We start from the raw sequence: 17,197 nt of genomic DNA, 5'->3' as shown, positions 1-17,197 counted from the left end.
ATTCGGTAAATAAAATCATCATCATCATGCTGGTTAACAGCCACCTGATACCAAACAATCTAGGCCTTAATGTACACCAGAGCTCAGCCCAAGAACCTGTTTCTGTAGTCTGTGCTTGGCCCTGGAATTTGTGAATACATAATAGAGAATGCATCTGAATATGGACAGAATGCACCCCCACCTCTCTATGCTGAATATCTAAGTCCACATATATGGAGGGCTTCCGGATTTGAAAATGTGGTTTCTTCCAGGCAGGGCTGAATAGCTGCACTTCCTTACTTTGGATATGAAGCACTCCCAGCCTGGAGTCTCTTCCTTCTTTTCTTTGTCACACAGAAACCAGAGAAAAGTTGGAAGGTTGCAATAAAAATCATATTCGCTGAAGATCCTGTCACGGAATGGCTGCATGTGGCAGAATGCAGGAGAGGCCAGCGGTTCTGAATCCTTGACAATAAGTTCCATTGAGCCCAGTGGGGCATACTTCCAAGTGAATGTGTTTGGAAGTGGAAGAAGAGACAAGGGGAGAGCTGTGTCTCTGGGTAAGTGAGCAGATATGTTTGCATTATCCTCCTGGCACATTAGTTAACACATACAATCGCTTGTCACTCCTGTTTATTACCTTCTCTTTTGTGGCTCCGTGAGGATTGCACACAAGGCAAGGGCAGTCTTGTAGTTTCAACTAAACTGCCTTCAGTGTAGATTTCACCTCTGGGGGGGGGGAACTATTGTGGAGTGGGCGGGGGGAGAGAGAGGTTTGGAATGAAAAGAAGATTTCCCACTTAGTTCCATAACAAGGTTAAGCCAAGGTCTTTGGGGTTTAAGGCAAACTTGAATGAGATTTGTAGTGATGTAGCCTGGTTTAGCTGACGAGGGTATTTGCAAGTGGAGGAAAGATTGTCCGACTGACAGAGATCTTTTATTTTCCCTCTGACTGTGAGAGAGTCATGGATACAATACAAGCTCAACTTCTTCAGTAGACCAGTTAGGGTATATTTGGGGCCCCAAGGTTTCTCTGGTTCATCTCCCCATCTTTGCAACTGGGATATGTGTAACCCGCTTCAGGGGGTCGTTTTGAGGGTGGCAACATAAAGCACATCTGAATGATATAAATCACAGATGGGGAACCTCCAGCTCTCCAGATGTTGAACTCCATCTCCCAGTAGCCCCAACCAGCATGGCCAAGGGTTAAGGCTGATGGGAGTTGTAGTCTAGGTGTATGGGGTGTGTTTTAACACTGTTGTGGTCAAAGAAGGTCTGGAAGAAAACCTCTTCTGAATGCACTCAGAGCCTTCAGGCCCAGAGGTTATTTTCCCCCTGAGATAGTAACAATATACAAAAGGTGTCATCTAAACATGTGTAGAGCGCTGTTCTCTCAGCCCAGGCCAACCCTAGCTGCAAGGAATAAAGCCTGGCAGGTGAGATGGGCAGCACCGCTTAGTGGTTAGAGCGCTGGAGACAAGGGAGACAAGGCTTCAAATCTGCATGGGGCCATAAAACTCCCTGGAAGGCCTTAGGCCAGGCACAGTCTCTCAGCCTAACTTACCTCACAGGGTTGCTGTGAGGATAACACGGGACAAAAGGAGGAAGAGGAGAGCCGCAGAGGCCACCTTGAGCTTCTTGAAGGGAAGGCGGGGGACGAATGTAATAATAAATAAATAACTTTCGGGCATCCTCAAACCGGTTCCCCCCCCCCGCACCTGCAGAGGGCATGGCCCCGAGTGCAGCGCCTCTCCCCTCCACCTGGAGACGCCCAGAGTTCAGTCAACTGGACGGAGATGCCACTGCTTGGGGCTGCAGAAGGAGAGGAAGGTGATGGGGATGGTGAAGAACGGTGACTCCCTTAAACCGGACTCCCCGCCGCCCCCGCCCTGCTCTGGTTCCTCGCGTGTCTCTGATTCAGGGATTCTTTCCGCCCCTCCCTTCCCAGATTAAGCACAATGACTGCTTTTAATCACCAGCCATAATTCTGATCTCTTGCCCAAACCTGCTCGAAATACTTCCATCTACATACAAGGCAATGTGGAAATTTTGGAAGGAACAGAGGCGCGGGGGGGGGAGTGGGGGGGAGCAAAAGACTTTGAACTGATGAAAGAAGGGGGAGATAATAAAGGGGGGAGTTAACGACCTCTGCGTATTTATTTATTTTGTTCAATGTCTTTGTCCGTTGAACCAGAAGTAGATTTTATAAACCTCTTGGTACACCCAAACTTTAAAAAAATCAAAAATCTCCTGATTCCCTTCATCTGCACCCAAGCAAAGAGCGAACCAGGCTGGTTTGAAGTGTGAATTGATCGTTAACAGCCTGGACTATCACCCTTTGGGCTTGAACGGGATCCGACACCTCAGTCCTCTGTAGCCGGAAATCCGTATCAATGGACCCGATTCCCCAGCTACTCCATATTACAACATAATACCCCCTTTCCCCCTTGTTTTGGCAAGATTAAACGTTATTTTACAACAGTTAAGGATTCAGTAAAGGAATATTATGTTTAATGGATTTATACTGTGTGCTGTCTCAATACACGAAACTCCATTAGGATCGGTGGCTCAAAAACAACCAATTCCACCAGCGCTTCCCAAACCCCGACCCACGAGGCTGTTCAGCCGAGGGGCGTCCAAATTAAGAGCCCCCGATCGCAGATTCAGAACGAAGCGGGAGTTGGTTCCATCGAATCATTGAAACAGGGCTGACTCCCTTTTGCCCAGCCCCGCGGCAGGGAATAATCCCCCGCACCCCAGTTTGATTCCACTAAAACTAACACGTGGGGGGAGTCTTTCTGACTTTAGGATCGGAAGTCTTCTTTCTTTCCCAAGCAGATGAGGCTGGTGGAAATGGGAGCGCGCACACAGAGACACACACACACGAAACTCTGCGGCATTCGCTTCGCATCTGATGCAGAAAAGGAATTTCGAAATACAAATTAAGACAGAAAATCCCGGGGAAGGCGCCTGGGAGAGCTTCTGTCTCGGCTTCTCTAATGTTAGGAAATTAACAAGAGTGTTGCCGCCGTCGCCATGGTCTCTCTCTCTCTCTCTCTCTCTCTCTCTCTCTCTCTCTCTCTCTCTCTCGCCCCCACCCCCTTTATTAAAAAAAAAAGAATATTATTAAAAATTAATTTCTTGATTTTGTCGGAGGGCCCCAGCCTTGGGTCACGTGCCCCGCTGCCGCGCTCCCTCCCGCTCCTCCTGGTCTTTGAGTTATGCCGTCAAGCTAATATATTGTGACTGCTCTTCTCTCTTGTGACAAACCCTCGCAGCTGCCTCCGAATCAATAGATGTCAAAGAAATATGAAAACAATCATGACAGAGAACTTAAATCCTGGCGAGAGTCTGCATAATAAAAATAATTTCTAAAATGTGCTTCTGTTCTCAGGGCAGAGGATTAAAAAAGGGGGGGATCCCAAAGTTTAGTCCGTTTTATATTCCGGTATCTTCTCCCCATACACATATATATATATACACACACACAATCCCAGCAGATACATCTACATCTGTTGAATTTGTAATGTAATTTGTAATTACTGCCCTTCATGTGGTCCAATGCCTTGAACCATCTTTAATTAAAAGCATAATTAAGGGAAGATCTAAAGAAAGACAATTACCAGATGGTCTTTCTTTTCTTTTTTTGAAAAGTCTGTTGAAGGATGTATAGTGGTCCTTCTCTAATTTGGATTAAGAGACACGTTGCCCGCAACATGTAATGGGGGTGTGTGAGGGTGTGGGTGTGGGTGTGGGTGTTTTGCATTCACGCCATGAAAAAATAAACCTCATTCTTCTTTTCCCGCCCTTAATGCAAAGATTTGTGTATGATCGATAGTCTAATGAGGGAGGAGTAGGTGGATTTTTTTATATGGAACAGATTAAATTAAATAAAATGGTGACGACGTTTTCATTTCTTAGACACCCTCCCCCTCAATAAAAAAAATATATACAGCCTCAGAGTTCAAGACCTTTTGAACTTTGCGCTGAACTAAATGTTGACTAAGTCTTCCCAAAAGAGCGATCAAAACAAAACGTGCGTCTCCGGAACTGCGATCCCAAACAAATTTACTTGAAATGAAAGAGTCCTTTTCTATCTTTCTCTGTATACGTAGACTTTCTTTTTTAAAATCAAAATAAAGAGCGCAGGTCTTCCCATTAGAAAGTGAATCGAGCAGCAGGTCTGCCTGATAAATTCAGTGTGAAAGTACTTATTCTAGAGGCAGATGATAAGGCATATGGATTTCTAGACCCGGCTCAAATTTATTATGGAATTTATGGAAGGGAAACCCATAAATAAGCCTTTTCAGGTGGGGAATGCGGTCTTCCCTCCGCTTATTCAGCTCACAATCAGTTCTGCTAGAATATTCTGCTTTTGATGCTATTCGGTGGTAAGGAGCTGCCCTGACTATTTCAAGCAAGTTATTGTTCTATTAACTGTTAAGAACAGGTTTTTTTATATATATAAAAGAAGATCCCTTTACTTCAACCAAGATCAAAACGAAGCTGGTTTTTTAAAAATAATATTTTGGGTGGGGGTGCAAGAAGTTTGGGGGGAGAGGTTAAACATTTGTTTTCTTTTTCATATAAATATTCGTGTGTATCTCTGATCAGAAGCTGATTTGCTCCAGTCGCTGTGCATTTACATCCTCCCCCCACCTTGAAGTTTTCGAGGAGGCCATTTACTGGGAAAGGAAAGGCGGAGAAAATATTACCCCCAAAATATGAATAATGCAACGAAGTACAGAATTATGTATTATCACAAAATTTTCTAGGGGAAGCTGGGCATAAAAGGAGAGCCTGAACAATGCTGTAATGCAAATTAAATTTTGGCTGTATTACTAAGATTTCATTATTTGACTGCTGATATTCAAAGTAATGCTGCAGCAGTGAATTGTAATCATTTCAATTATCTTCAAGATAGTTTCTTTAGGACACAAGTTGTCAAAGAATTTTTGTTTAATGGGAAAAATAAAATAAAAAGTACATTCTTGCTGCTCCGTAGGTCCATTTTCCAGACGGTTTGTCCTTCTTGCTGCATGATTTAGTTCGAGGCTCTTCCCCCCCCCCCCCCGTTTGTTCTTTTCTCTGCATATATGGCTTCTTTTACATTTACTCCAACGAAAGTCTTTCGCCTGCGTCTTCTTCTAATGCAGATCGACAAAATTGGTGTCGAGTTCATCAGTGGCCATTGCGCTCTGACGCCTTAGTCGAGACTTTTTTCGGTTGGGGGGGCGAAGGAGTATTTGGGGTTTGTTTTTTTCCCCTGCTGTTTGCTGAACTTAGACAGCGTGTCTTATTTTTAATTTATGCTTCACTTTTTTATTATCCCCGCTTCCTTTGGGCACGATTCAGAGTAAGTCAAGAACTTTTCAGCCGCATTAATCCCAATAGGAAATATTTCAGGATGTTCTTAAAACTCTTCTCATGATGAGGGGAGAGCGCTTGTTTTTATTTTAATCAGTTTTCAAAAGTAGGGAACCCAATGGAAGAAGAGATGATGAATATTTCAAAGTTACCTTTTAAATTTTAAAAAATAAAGAAATCCCTGTACACAAACTACATAGATTTATCCGCAGAAGGAGCTTCTCCTTTACTCTGAAGTTTCCCCAACATGCTTCTTGCTAGGAGCTAGGAGCTGATTTGTAAATTATATCTCTGTTCCTCCGCAACAACACTACTCTTTGCATAGTCCCACTTCATTTCCTTGGGGCTTGCGCAAGAGAACTTCCCGGACTCCTAATACCTTTGCTAATAACTGCAAGAACTACCAAAAGCATCACGTTCCTCACTCCTCTCTAGCGAGATTTCCTGAAGTACCTTTACTTCGAATGCAGGTACTGTTGCTCATTATTAGTTCCTTTCAGCAATTATTTATTTCTCTCTTTAAAATAAAAAAGCCCTATTTTATTGTGTCGATTTTCTCTTTTCATTCAGAGAGCCCATTCTTGAGGTTTAAAAGGCTCCCTGTTTAAAACTCGTGCTGTTTTGACGGACTTTCAGATCTTTCCCCCACCCCTTACTTCTCCTTTTTTCCCAAACCACCCGAAAGACTCAAATTCACCATCCAAAGATATTATATTTGTGAAATGTCCCCCTTTGTTGGAGCTTTTAACACCTTCTTATAACGAATCATTTGTTCTTTTCTCTTTAATTTTGATAGACAATTAGCCATCAAATATACACCAGTTGACTGTAGCCGAGCATTAAACTCGCCTTTATTTAACGCTAATTTAGCATAGCTGCTTTGTTTAACTTTGCCTCATAAGAACCAGGTTTTGTAGCAAAAGGGGGGGAAATAGGTGTAATTTTATGTGGGGCTCCGTTTCTTTTGGCCCTCTCCACAGCAAGCGCTTCCCCCCTTTGTAAGCCGATGCGCTGGGCAGGCGCACCATCCCGGCACCTGGAGTCTAGGGGGGAGAAATTAGCATTGATATAGATTTAGTTGCAATGTAATCTCTTAAATCTGTCCAAGATTCGGGGAGATAATTACACTTTCACTGAATTGCCAGGGGTCAGCGTCTCTGTGGACCTGAGGAGTTGATTTACTAACAATAGTGTTACATAAAAAATGGTGTTTGAGATTATAATGCTAATAGATGCAGCCACTGGGGAGAGCAGGAGGACTAAAACTAATTCGATGGAACTTCGGTTTTGTCCCTCTCTTGTTTTGCTTTTTTATTTTTTATTTTTTTTCTCCTTCCCCTCCACCCCCTTCCCTTACTTTACCAGAATTCAAATCACTTTCAGCATTTTAATTTCTAGGAATGAGCTTGGTAGCAATTACAGAGAACTGGAAAGGTCAATTTATGCTGTTTGGGGATAGGGTGAATCTCGTAGCTTGTATTTTTCCATGATAGGTAAGCAGCCAGAAATAGGCACCAAATATACTTCTTTTATGCTTTATAAACTAAAATTAGAACAATCAGAGTGAGAGGGTGATAAGACAGTATTTTTAAAGATAGGGACATGATTTTCCCCAACTGAACAATTCTGGCTCTTGACAAAGGACAGATCCTAACTAGGCCTGCAGAATCTAGGCCTGGAATCCTTTGGCTGGATTTGACCTTTTTGTGATCATTGATCAATGTCCTTTCCCACTGAGGGGTGTGGTGGCTAGGGAATCCCTCCATTTGGCTGCATTCCTTATCCCCATCCCATCCCCTCCAGACAAGAAATTCCCTTCCAAGTAGCTGCTTTCAAGCAAACTGGGCTGCAGATTTATCTCCTTAGTCTTTGCTGGATCAAGAAATCCAGCCAAGTGGATCTATAGTGAATAAAATAAGAAACAGAATTCCAAAACCCGAATATTTAGTCATCCCAGTATCCCAACCTTCCTCCAGTTGCAGCCCATCAGATCATCCAGCCCGGCCAGTGACCAAGGATGATGGATGGGTTGTGATCCAACATATCTGGAGGGCACCAGGAAGGATGCAATCAAATGACATGCCTCGAGACCGTAAAGTGAGCTAGGTGTCATTAGCACTGGCTCCTTCACACATGTATGTCCATTAGATGGAGGCATCCAGTAATTTTGACTAGGTAAATGCACCACCACATATCAAACCCCGAGAGCAGGACTTTCTCCTATCACCCAGCATTGGGGCCTGGCTATTTTGCAAGGTTAATTACTTACACACACAAAAAAAAATTGTTAACCTTAATTTTCAAAAGCAGAGGTCATGTAGAAACGATAATATTCATCAAAATATAAAATAAAAGCAAAATATTTCCAAAAATGTATAAGGTCTAACAAAATCTAATCTGCATAAAACTGTGTCCCTCAAAGGCCTGTATTGCACCCCTCTGAGGCCTATGCCCTAGGCACCTGCCAATATGGCCTAATGATGGCAGCGGCCTTGATATCCAGTCCAGTGCCGATCAAGGTTGAGCCAAATATAGAGAAGTCAACTTATTTACATTCATGTTTGAAATTGGCCCAATGTTGTGGGCAGGCTTCCAAACAGCACAGCAGAAAGCAGTGGGTGTCATTTGCTGGCCAAGGGGTCATATATTTGTCCACTCTGTGTATATGCTTATAGAATCATGGACTGATGGAACCGTAGAGCTGCAAGGCCCCGAGGGTCATGTAGCCCAACCCCTGCAATGTAGGAATCTCAACTAGATCTTACATGACGGATGGCCATCCAGCCTCTGCTTAAAAACCTCCAAGGAAGGAGAGTCCACCACCTCTCATGGGAGTCCGTTCCACTGTCGAAAAGCTCTTGCTGTCAGAAAGTTCTTCCTGATGTTGAGTCAGAATCTCCTTTCTTGTAATCTGAAGTCCATCAGACATCAAACCAATAGGCCTCAGAGCGATTTACTGCCCAGGACACCACAAAAATGAGTCCCAGCTGAACCTACTTCCTAATGGGAATCAGAATCCGTTTCGTCCCCTTAGCAGTAACAGCAGCCACTAAAACGCTTCTCCACCAAATAGCTCAAACTAATTCTTCCTTCTCCCATAGGCCACAAAAGCACCCAGTTTACCCCGCTGCTGGTCCTCTTTTTGCTGCCCTCTTCCACTGACAACCTCTGGAGGACTCCCCATTTAACCCGATTGTGATGCACTGGAAGAGTCCCTTCTAATTGTAACCTAGTAGCCCACACCATAGAAGAGCAGGAGGTGAAGTCTGGCATTACCTTTCTAGGATCCGTAAAGTCCATTCCTGTTTCATTCAGGGAAGAAAGGGCATTTTGTACTTGAAATAAAGGGGGGGAAGCTCCTGCCTAGTTATTGGCTAGAGGTGTAATGTCATGCACGTTGCTATTTAATTGGACCATTAATGTCTCCCTTTTCCATACCAGTGTCACTTGGCTCAAGTGTGTGTGTGTGTGTGTGTGTGTGTGTGTGTGTGTGTGTAAAGCAAAACAAACAGAACTTTGTAGGCTGAGGGAAAGGCCATGAAGATTTAGAGCCACAAAGATCCATTTACATATTAATGCACTCATTTGGAGTTACTCATCAGAAGCTATCAAATCTTGAGCCTCCAGCGCAGAAGGACTACAGGAAGCACCAGTCACCACTTTGGGAATAGAAAGGTGCCTGAACACTGCAGAACAATAAGCCAAATACATTAAGGCGTAGGAGACTCAGCATTGCTCCAAAAACAAAGCCCCTCCCCCCAAAAAAGTAAATTATCATTTCCTTTTTCAATGGCACTTGCTTAAGAAAATGGCACTTGCTTAAGAGAACCCCAGTTAGATTACTTGGGTTTAACTGGCTTGTGAATTGGGTTATTGGAGAACCTTTCCTGTATGCAGTTACACCAGAGAGAGGGAAAGTGTTGTGTTTTGATGAAAATATGTTCTCTTCCAGACAGAACAGAAGATTTGGCGGAGAGACCGTATAAACTGAAGAAACAACTCAAAGCCTTCAGGCAGTGATAAAGTGCTCTTAGATTTATTTTTAATCGTCTTAAACTGATGCAGGCTCTCTAGAACTCTGAAATGGGGTGGCCAACTTCACTGGGCCAAGTGTGCCCAGTGATAAGTTTTAATATGGAACAGTGGCTTATACTAAGCTATAAGCCTTATTCAAGATCATAGGAACATATAACAGACAGTGGCTCATGTAGCTCAGCACTGCTTACACCGGCTGGCAGCGGCTCCGCAGGCTTTTCCAGACAAGGTGCCATTCCCAACCTTATCTGGAGATGCACCCCGGGCCTTATGCATGCAACGCAGATGCTCTGCCACCGGAGCCACGACCCTTCGCTGCCACAGTGCGTTAGCAGGCCGCAGGGAAAAAAGCATCAGTGAGCTGGCGAGGGGAGTTTAAAAGTATCCCTCTCAGACGACCGATTAAAAGCTTTGCACCGTTTCTAATCGCACGCCGCTGCCAAGGTGCAAAGCAAGAGACTAGAGACTCAGGGGACTAGAGGTTGCAGTTTCAAGAGACATGGGGAGATCTGGGCGCAGTCAGAGGCGTCTCCTATGCTCTTGTGAACAATGAGCCACAAAGCAAGATCAGGGTGGTCGCGAATAAATAGCTTGCAGGAAGAGTACTTATGGATGGAGAAGCCGACGCGGCACCCTTCGGGCTCTGGCGAACTACAATTCCCAACAGCCCAGCCAGCAAGGCCAATGCTCAGGCATCATGGGAGTTGTAGTCCCTTAGTATGGCGTCGTTTGAAATAAGGACCACTTGTTGGACTGGTGAAGGGCGAGAGTAGGATTTCCTCTGGCGTTTGGGAGGCAGAAATTCGGAGACACCCAGAAAAGAGGAAGTGATCCCCCGGATGGCTGAAAGAGGCCGCCCTAACTATGAAGGCGGACGGCTTTGTGCCTGACCCCGAAATTCACCGAGCGATAGCGGGGCTTCAACTCGGCTCTGGATGCTGCTTTCAGGACCAGGCCTCAGTCTGCAGAAGCAGCACACACACACACAAGCCCCGGGCTGCCGCTTTAGCCACGAGGAGCTCTTCGGCGCCTCCATTTCCAAATCGGTTCCCCGCCGCGAAATCGGCGCCACTTCGCTTCTGCCGGCGAGAAGGCGCCCCGATCTCTCTCACGAACTTGCGGCCCGCGAGCGGCTCGCTGTGGGCGCGGGGGGCCTGAGCCCGGAGAGGAGAAGCAGCAGCGCCCTTTCCTTCCCGCCTCCAGGACTCGGCGGGGCCTTTCGCTTGAACTCGGCCTGGTCCTGCGGAGAGAGGGGACCTTGGGGGCTCCTCCAGGCGCCTCCCTTCCCCGTGGCTGGCCTGCGCCTTCTCCCCACCCCAGCAGGGCCAGGGCCCCGTTGCTGCCTCGGGGAAATGCCCCGCCGCCGCCCACCCCACGGAAGCGAAGGAGGAGCGACTTTTCGGCCGCCTCTGCTTCCTCCGACGCGCGCAAGAAGGAGCCATGTTGGAGACCAGGCTCTCCGCGCCCCGAGACTTTCCACGGCGGCTTGCTCCGCGCGTGGTAACTTTTGGAAGCCCTCCTCTCTCTCGCCCGAGCAATCTATATGTTAATGGGCAAACTTTGGGGAGGGGGGGCGATTTAAGGAGGTTGTGACAAGGGATCATTTGCCCTGTCAGCGGCTGGCCTCGCTGGCCTGAGCTCTCCTGCACAACGTGCCCGCTCCGCTCTGGGCTGTCAGCGAACAGCTTGCCAGCCACGCTGCCTCTTCTCCTCTTATGGCACGGAAATGACAAACGCGCCGTTTTTATCCATACAATTTGTTTCATTATTGTTGCCAGCACGAAGCATCACAATCAATCATAAGGAAGCCCAGTTGGCAGGTGTCAATCTTGGTCTGTTTTTGTACGTCTCAGTCTATATTTAATCCAATTACAAGGGTCAGGGAGTAAGTGCAAATCCCCTTGTTACAACTCACATCTTATTCAAGATTTAAAGTAAAAAAGTCAACTGGATCACATGGGCGCTTTGGGGAACCTCGGATACGCTTGTGGAGGGCGGGGATCCTGGACACCCCCACTTTTTCTTTCAGTGTGCTTCCTTTATGCAGCAAGAGCTGCTATTATTATTATTAATAATAATATTATTATTGTTATTATTATACTTATCGAGGGTCGAGGTGGCGTCTTCTGTCTTTATTTTTATTTTTTTTAAAAAGGGAGTGTTTGTGTGCAAATGAAGTATCTTGTTATTTCGCTAAAGGAGAGGAGAAGCTTTAATGATGGGAGATCTTTCCGCTCGTTGCCCTTTCAAATACAATTGTAGATCGAACTCAGCCTTGTCACGTCGAGGAAAAGTGAATTTCTAACATCCAGGACGTGCCTGTCGACTTTCAGCGAGCTGCATCCAATCACCCCCAGGGAATTCAGCTAATGTCTCAGTCGGGGGAGAAAAAAGGAAAGGGGGGGGGGAGCTCGGGGATGAGGGGCAGAAAAACAAATCAAACAACATTGGCCAGCATCACGCTTATTATGAAAATGTTTTAAAGGAGGGGGGAAGTGGGGGGGGGCAAATAATACAAGACAAGCCTGGATCATGTTGGAGCCAAATTAATACCATTAAGAATCCTGAAGGGGGCAGGGGAGAGGGAAGGAAAACCCAGCTTAGGGGAGTCGGATTCATCTCCCCCTCCCCCATATTATTTTCCTTACCTTCCCCTCCTCAGACTATCTTAAATTAAGGCTGTACTTTTACTTCTGAACTCCGTTAGGATCGCACTATGCCTCTTAGGAACTTTTTCCCCTTTCTTCTTTTCAAACCTTACACGGAATTTCCCAGGATCTATCTATCTCCCTCCCTCCCTCCCTCCCTTCCTTCCTTCCTTCCTTCCTTCCTTCCTTCCCTCCTTCCCTAGGAGCGCCTGACAAACTAGAGAGGGAAAGTCAGGGCGCTCCAAACCTTCCGTCCTGGTCAGAATGACAGCGTTGCGTGTAACTTTTGGATCTTTCTGTTCTGCAAAACTTGGGCGCAATGGCACAAGCCTTCTGGCAATGCTTGAGATTCTGCCTATAGCTCGCTACAGTCGAAGCCCCCTGAAAAATCTCGCCTCCCGACTGGAAAGTCTGGCCATCCAATTCCAAGGGGGTTGCTTTCATTTGCAGAGGGAACCAACCTGGGCATGTTTACACAGAAGCCAGTCCCAATGAGTTCAACGGGACATGCTCCTCAGGAAAGGTGTCTGTTAGACCTTGCAGCCCTTTTACCGCCTGATCTGCAAAACATTATCTGAGAGCCGGTCCGGCAGATATCAAAGGGGCTGGACTTGCCTTCCCATCATGCGTTGAGGACAGGGGTGTCGGGCAATACTGTGATTTGCCAGTACTGAAAAATGCTAGGCGATGTTTTCGGAGGGTGTGAGGAGGGAGAGCTGGTTAACAAGGTATCCAGGCTTGCCGCCGGATTCTTGATGTCACCTAGACCTACCCTGACCAGGTGCAGTCAAGGAGGGCTTTTGTTATCGATTTGAATCCGAGCTGGATCCCACGTCAACACCGGCAAGCCCACCTAGGCATGATCTATCCGATGACAACCCATTTCTCTTGTTGCAGGCACAGCTTTGCTTTACATCGGTTTAAATCATCCTAAAAGTTAGCCTGAAAGGCAGGTAGGCAGGTAGGTAAGGGACAGATAAAAAACAACAACAAGACATCCATCTCTGAAATGGAAATGTGTGCGAGAAAAACTAAAGACCAGGAGACAGCAGGGAAGGGGTTTGAGGTGTCCCCCCCCCCACACGTTCTGAAATCAAAGTCCAAGGAGACCCAAGGAAAAGCATTTACTAAGTAATCGACTTATTTGAAAAAGCACATACCTTGAGCAAGGGCACCAGATCCCTTCTACGGAAGCATTTCCCCCTTTTGCCTTCGATTCAAGCCACTTTTCTGCTCGCAAGATTTTCCCCTCCTCTGTGAAATTTAGGTTCGTCCCTGGCTTGTTTTATTTAATTTTTTTCCTCCCCCTCTTTTTTTTTAATAATAAAAAAACAATAAACACCCTTTTCTAGCAGCTAGTCCTTCTCGGACCTTATTTTGCCGTCTGTGCGATGCCACAGTAAACAAATTGTTCTGATGTGCTTATTATTATTGCTCAAGTTCTGCTTGGGTAGAGAATTAAACCTCATTATTACAGCGCGTGTGTGTGTGCCCGTGTGTGTGTGTCTGTGTGTGTGGGTTGCGAATTGCTCCATCTAAGCGAACACACGGGGGTTTGGGGCATCCTTGTAGAGAGAGAGAGAGGCTTCCTATCGCTGTGTAAATCAAATATGTATAATGCTTATAAATTTGTAACACATTATTGTTGCCTCTTGCCTGCATCCCATTCAAAGTGGCTTCACAGCTTTCGAGCCTCCTGCCCATCAGAAAGGCTGAGCGGCAAAACGCCTCCATTGAAGGCAGGGCTCCGCTCCTTGCCAGCTCAGCGCCCTCATTAGCGCCTTATCTACCTCGACGGCATGTTAATTTCCCCTTAATGTTACTCTGAGAGAGAAAAGGGAAGTTCCCGTCTGCGTTTACACGGCGCCAGCTTTTTAGATCCTTGGAGGACGATTCCAGCACGTTGAAAGACCTGCGAAGAGGGAAGAGAGGGGCGATCTCTCTCTCTCTCCACAAACACACACACGTATTCCAGACCCAAACATTACCAGTTCAGGTGATGTTTATGCTCACTTCACTTTGAAATTTGTGGGATTTCTTCCTCTCTCTCTTTCCCGAATAAGTTAGGAAATGATGACGGGGATTTCAGATCTCTCTCCCTCTCTCAAAAACACACACCTCTTAGACACAGATGCACCTCTTTGTTTACTCCTGTTTTAATTTAGAAGGGGCTTAAGGGGCTACCCAACAGGAGCCTGGAGGGAACGGAGGGGAGGGGGTGGCAGAGGGTCTCCTCCCAAAGCCATGTCACTCCACGCCGCAGAGATGCGGAGTGACTGAGATTATGCTCGCCTGAAAATTTGTTCGAGGGGGGAAAGAGCGAGGAAAAGGCAAGCGTGTAATTAAACTGCCATCTGATCCGATGGAGGTGGCTGCGCTGTCCGAAAGATCGGGGGGGGTGGCTTTTCGCGCGCGCGCCCCAGCCCAGCATCCAGATCGCGCCTACCGACTGGTTTCCCTTTTCAAACCCGGATCGGATCCGGATCATCAAGCCACGCTGCGGCATTTATCACCCGGTGTGTGTGCGCGCTTGTGTGTCCTGACTGCCTTTTTATGTTTAATTCTCTCTCTCTCTCTCTCTCTCACACACACACACACCCTCGCCGCCCCCGGAGCTCGGAAGGCAACCCGGGCAACACTCGGGCGTTGGCCGGGGGACTGTTTGTCTGCTCGCTCCGAAGGCCTGGCCAAGCAGACTTGGCTTCACGCCTGATCAGTTTCTGAAGAGCCGCGCCGGTTGGAGAGAAGGCAAGGCAGCACCTGGCCCTGCTTTTCGGAGCCATCTCCTTTTATTGACAGCCAGATAAGCAGGCGGGAGCCGTGGCGTTTCCAGCGCTTCCTTGGAGAACCCTGCTGGGTTGCAGGGAGCCCGGCTCCCTTAATGGCAGCAACTCCAAACAATCAGGCAAACACACTTTCTCGCCTGACAAGCCCTTGGCCACGGCTCCCTCCCTCCCTCCCTCCCTCCCTGCCTGCCTGCCTGCCTGCCTGCCTGCCCGCGTCGGCTCAAGAGACAGGGCGGCGGCGGCGCTGCTGCTCCTCCTAGGCCAACCTGACCTGCCGCAGGGCCGTCGGGGAGAGCCTTGGCTTTCGGGGGGGGGGGGGGAGGAGAGGAGGCAGGAATAAGAGGCAGCGAGCGGGTCATGGGGGGTGAGAAGGGAAGAAGATGCAGGACCTTCCTCCTAACCCCCTCCCCACCCCACAGCGCGCAAAGCCAAGCGGGTCAGAGCAGCCTGCCCAGAGGACGCTCTGTCTCCACTCTTACTCGGGAACATCTCTCTCTTCGACGAATTGAACTCCACTGAGACCCGCAGGCGTTTCCACGTGGGCGCCTTTTGAAGACTGGGGAGGTTCAGGCGGTTCCCCTTAGTCCCCAGAAGGGCTTCGTGGGCCTTTGTCCTAACTATAGGATCGCCCTCTTAGCCTGATCCCGAAAGAGAAGCGCCGCTACCAGGCTGGCCTTCCGTGCGCCTGACGGGTTGGCTTTCTATTCGGCCGCATTTGCCTTGAAGCTGCAGCCTGGTTTAGCATTGCAGGGGTTTGGACTAGATGAGCCTTGGGGTCCCTTCCAACTCTATAATTCTATGAGCGTGCACCTACACCGGTCCTAAATCGAAGCGCATTCATCAAATGAACTTTCGCCCAACCCTTCCGGTCCCAACAAGATCGAGATGTTCAAGGGTCCTTCTCCCAGCAATATGTGATCAACCCGGGATGCGAGGGGTTGATCCTGGCGGCCCATGGGCTGCCTCTACCACTGAGCCCAGCCGCCACGCCGGCCTTTATACTAGGACAGAAACCCCCACCAGCTCGGCAGGATTGACTCCTAAACAAAGATACTTAGGATGGCACCTTCCACCACCCCCCGCAGCCCAAAAAGCACAAGTGAAAAGGTGCATTGGGCATCACAGGGCGCTGGCAGGAAGGCCTAAGGGTTCCCCGCTGGCCAATTCGAAATCCCCCTGCAGCTGCGATCCGATTCTGAAGCGCATTGCATTCGGAACAGATTGCTGGTCTTTTGGCTGGATCGGCTGCCTGTCCTTTCTTCATTCCTTTTTCTGCTCTGGAAATCTTTATGTAACATTGGGGGATAGACTTCCTTATAAGGAACCCGACTAATCCCTAACAGAAAACCCCAAAGGAGTGTCACAAAGCTCTGAAGCAGTTTAGAGCGTCAGGCATAGGTTCTAGGTCAGGGGTGGGTGGGTGGGTGCGCGCGCATATACATGCACACACACACACACACACACACGTATTCATATATGTATACGCACCAGGGAGCTCAACGAAGTTGGGGGATGCGGGTGGTAGACAGCCCTCCCTCGCCTCGCCTGTTAGATCAAGATCTGGTTTGCATCCCGATCCTCCATTTATTCATTCAGAAGTTAAATGGGTTTTAGCGGGACTTGTTCCTGGCTAAGTGTGCTGGGGATAGCAGCCGTAAGTGTACCAACAGGGAGACGGTCCCTAAGAAGGAGAAGTGGGGAGCAACGCAGCTACTGAAAACCATGTAGAAAGAGAAGCTATCCTTTCTCGGCGGTGGGCGGTCTCCCCGACGGGTATTTCTAGATGTGTGGGTGCATCAAGGACGACTGATTCCCCACGCCTCCCTTTTCAGGGATCCGCCGCAAACAAAGTCCAGAGAAACCTTTGCCAGCTCCCGAGAGACCGACGCGCGGTTCAATCAAAGCTACAGCGACTTTCGGGCGTGCGCGCTTCTTTCCTGACAAACAAAAGTATTCACTCCGACAAGTGTGTTCCCCCACCCCACCCGTCCTGGTGTTTTTGCCTTTAAGGGGACAGGATGAAGGTGTCGAGGGGAAACCCACAAGTGTGTGCGTGGGGGGGGGGTGTTACTATGCGACTAAAACTATTCTGATCCTCCCCCCGTAATCCCAGACCACGTTACCTGCTTGACGTTGCCTGCAGAGAGAATTCTGCCCCGGTTTCAAAGGAAAGAAGATCTCCACCGTTTTCCCCATCACTTAAATCTCGTGGGTTTCTTCGGAACATAACTCACCTTCCCAACCCCAATTGTTTACTCAGGAGAACTATCCAATGGATTGTGTCCTCAAAAGTGTGAGCAGGGGGTAGCTTCCCTGCCCTTCAGAAAACATTGCTGGGCGAGGGAACACTATTAGCTGCCTAGAGAAAACTTCGTTTTCTCC

The sequence above is a fragment of the Podarcis gaigeae genome (genome assembly GCF_964106915.1).
Source record: "Podarcis gaigeae genome assembly, chromosome: 1".
Taxonomy (NCBI): domain Eukaryota; kingdom Metazoa; phylum Chordata; class Lepidosauria; order Squamata; family Lacertidae; genus Podarcis; species Podarcis gaigeae.
The sequence above is the reverse complement of the archived record's forward strand: the minus strand, read 5'-3'. Positions refer to the sequence as shown.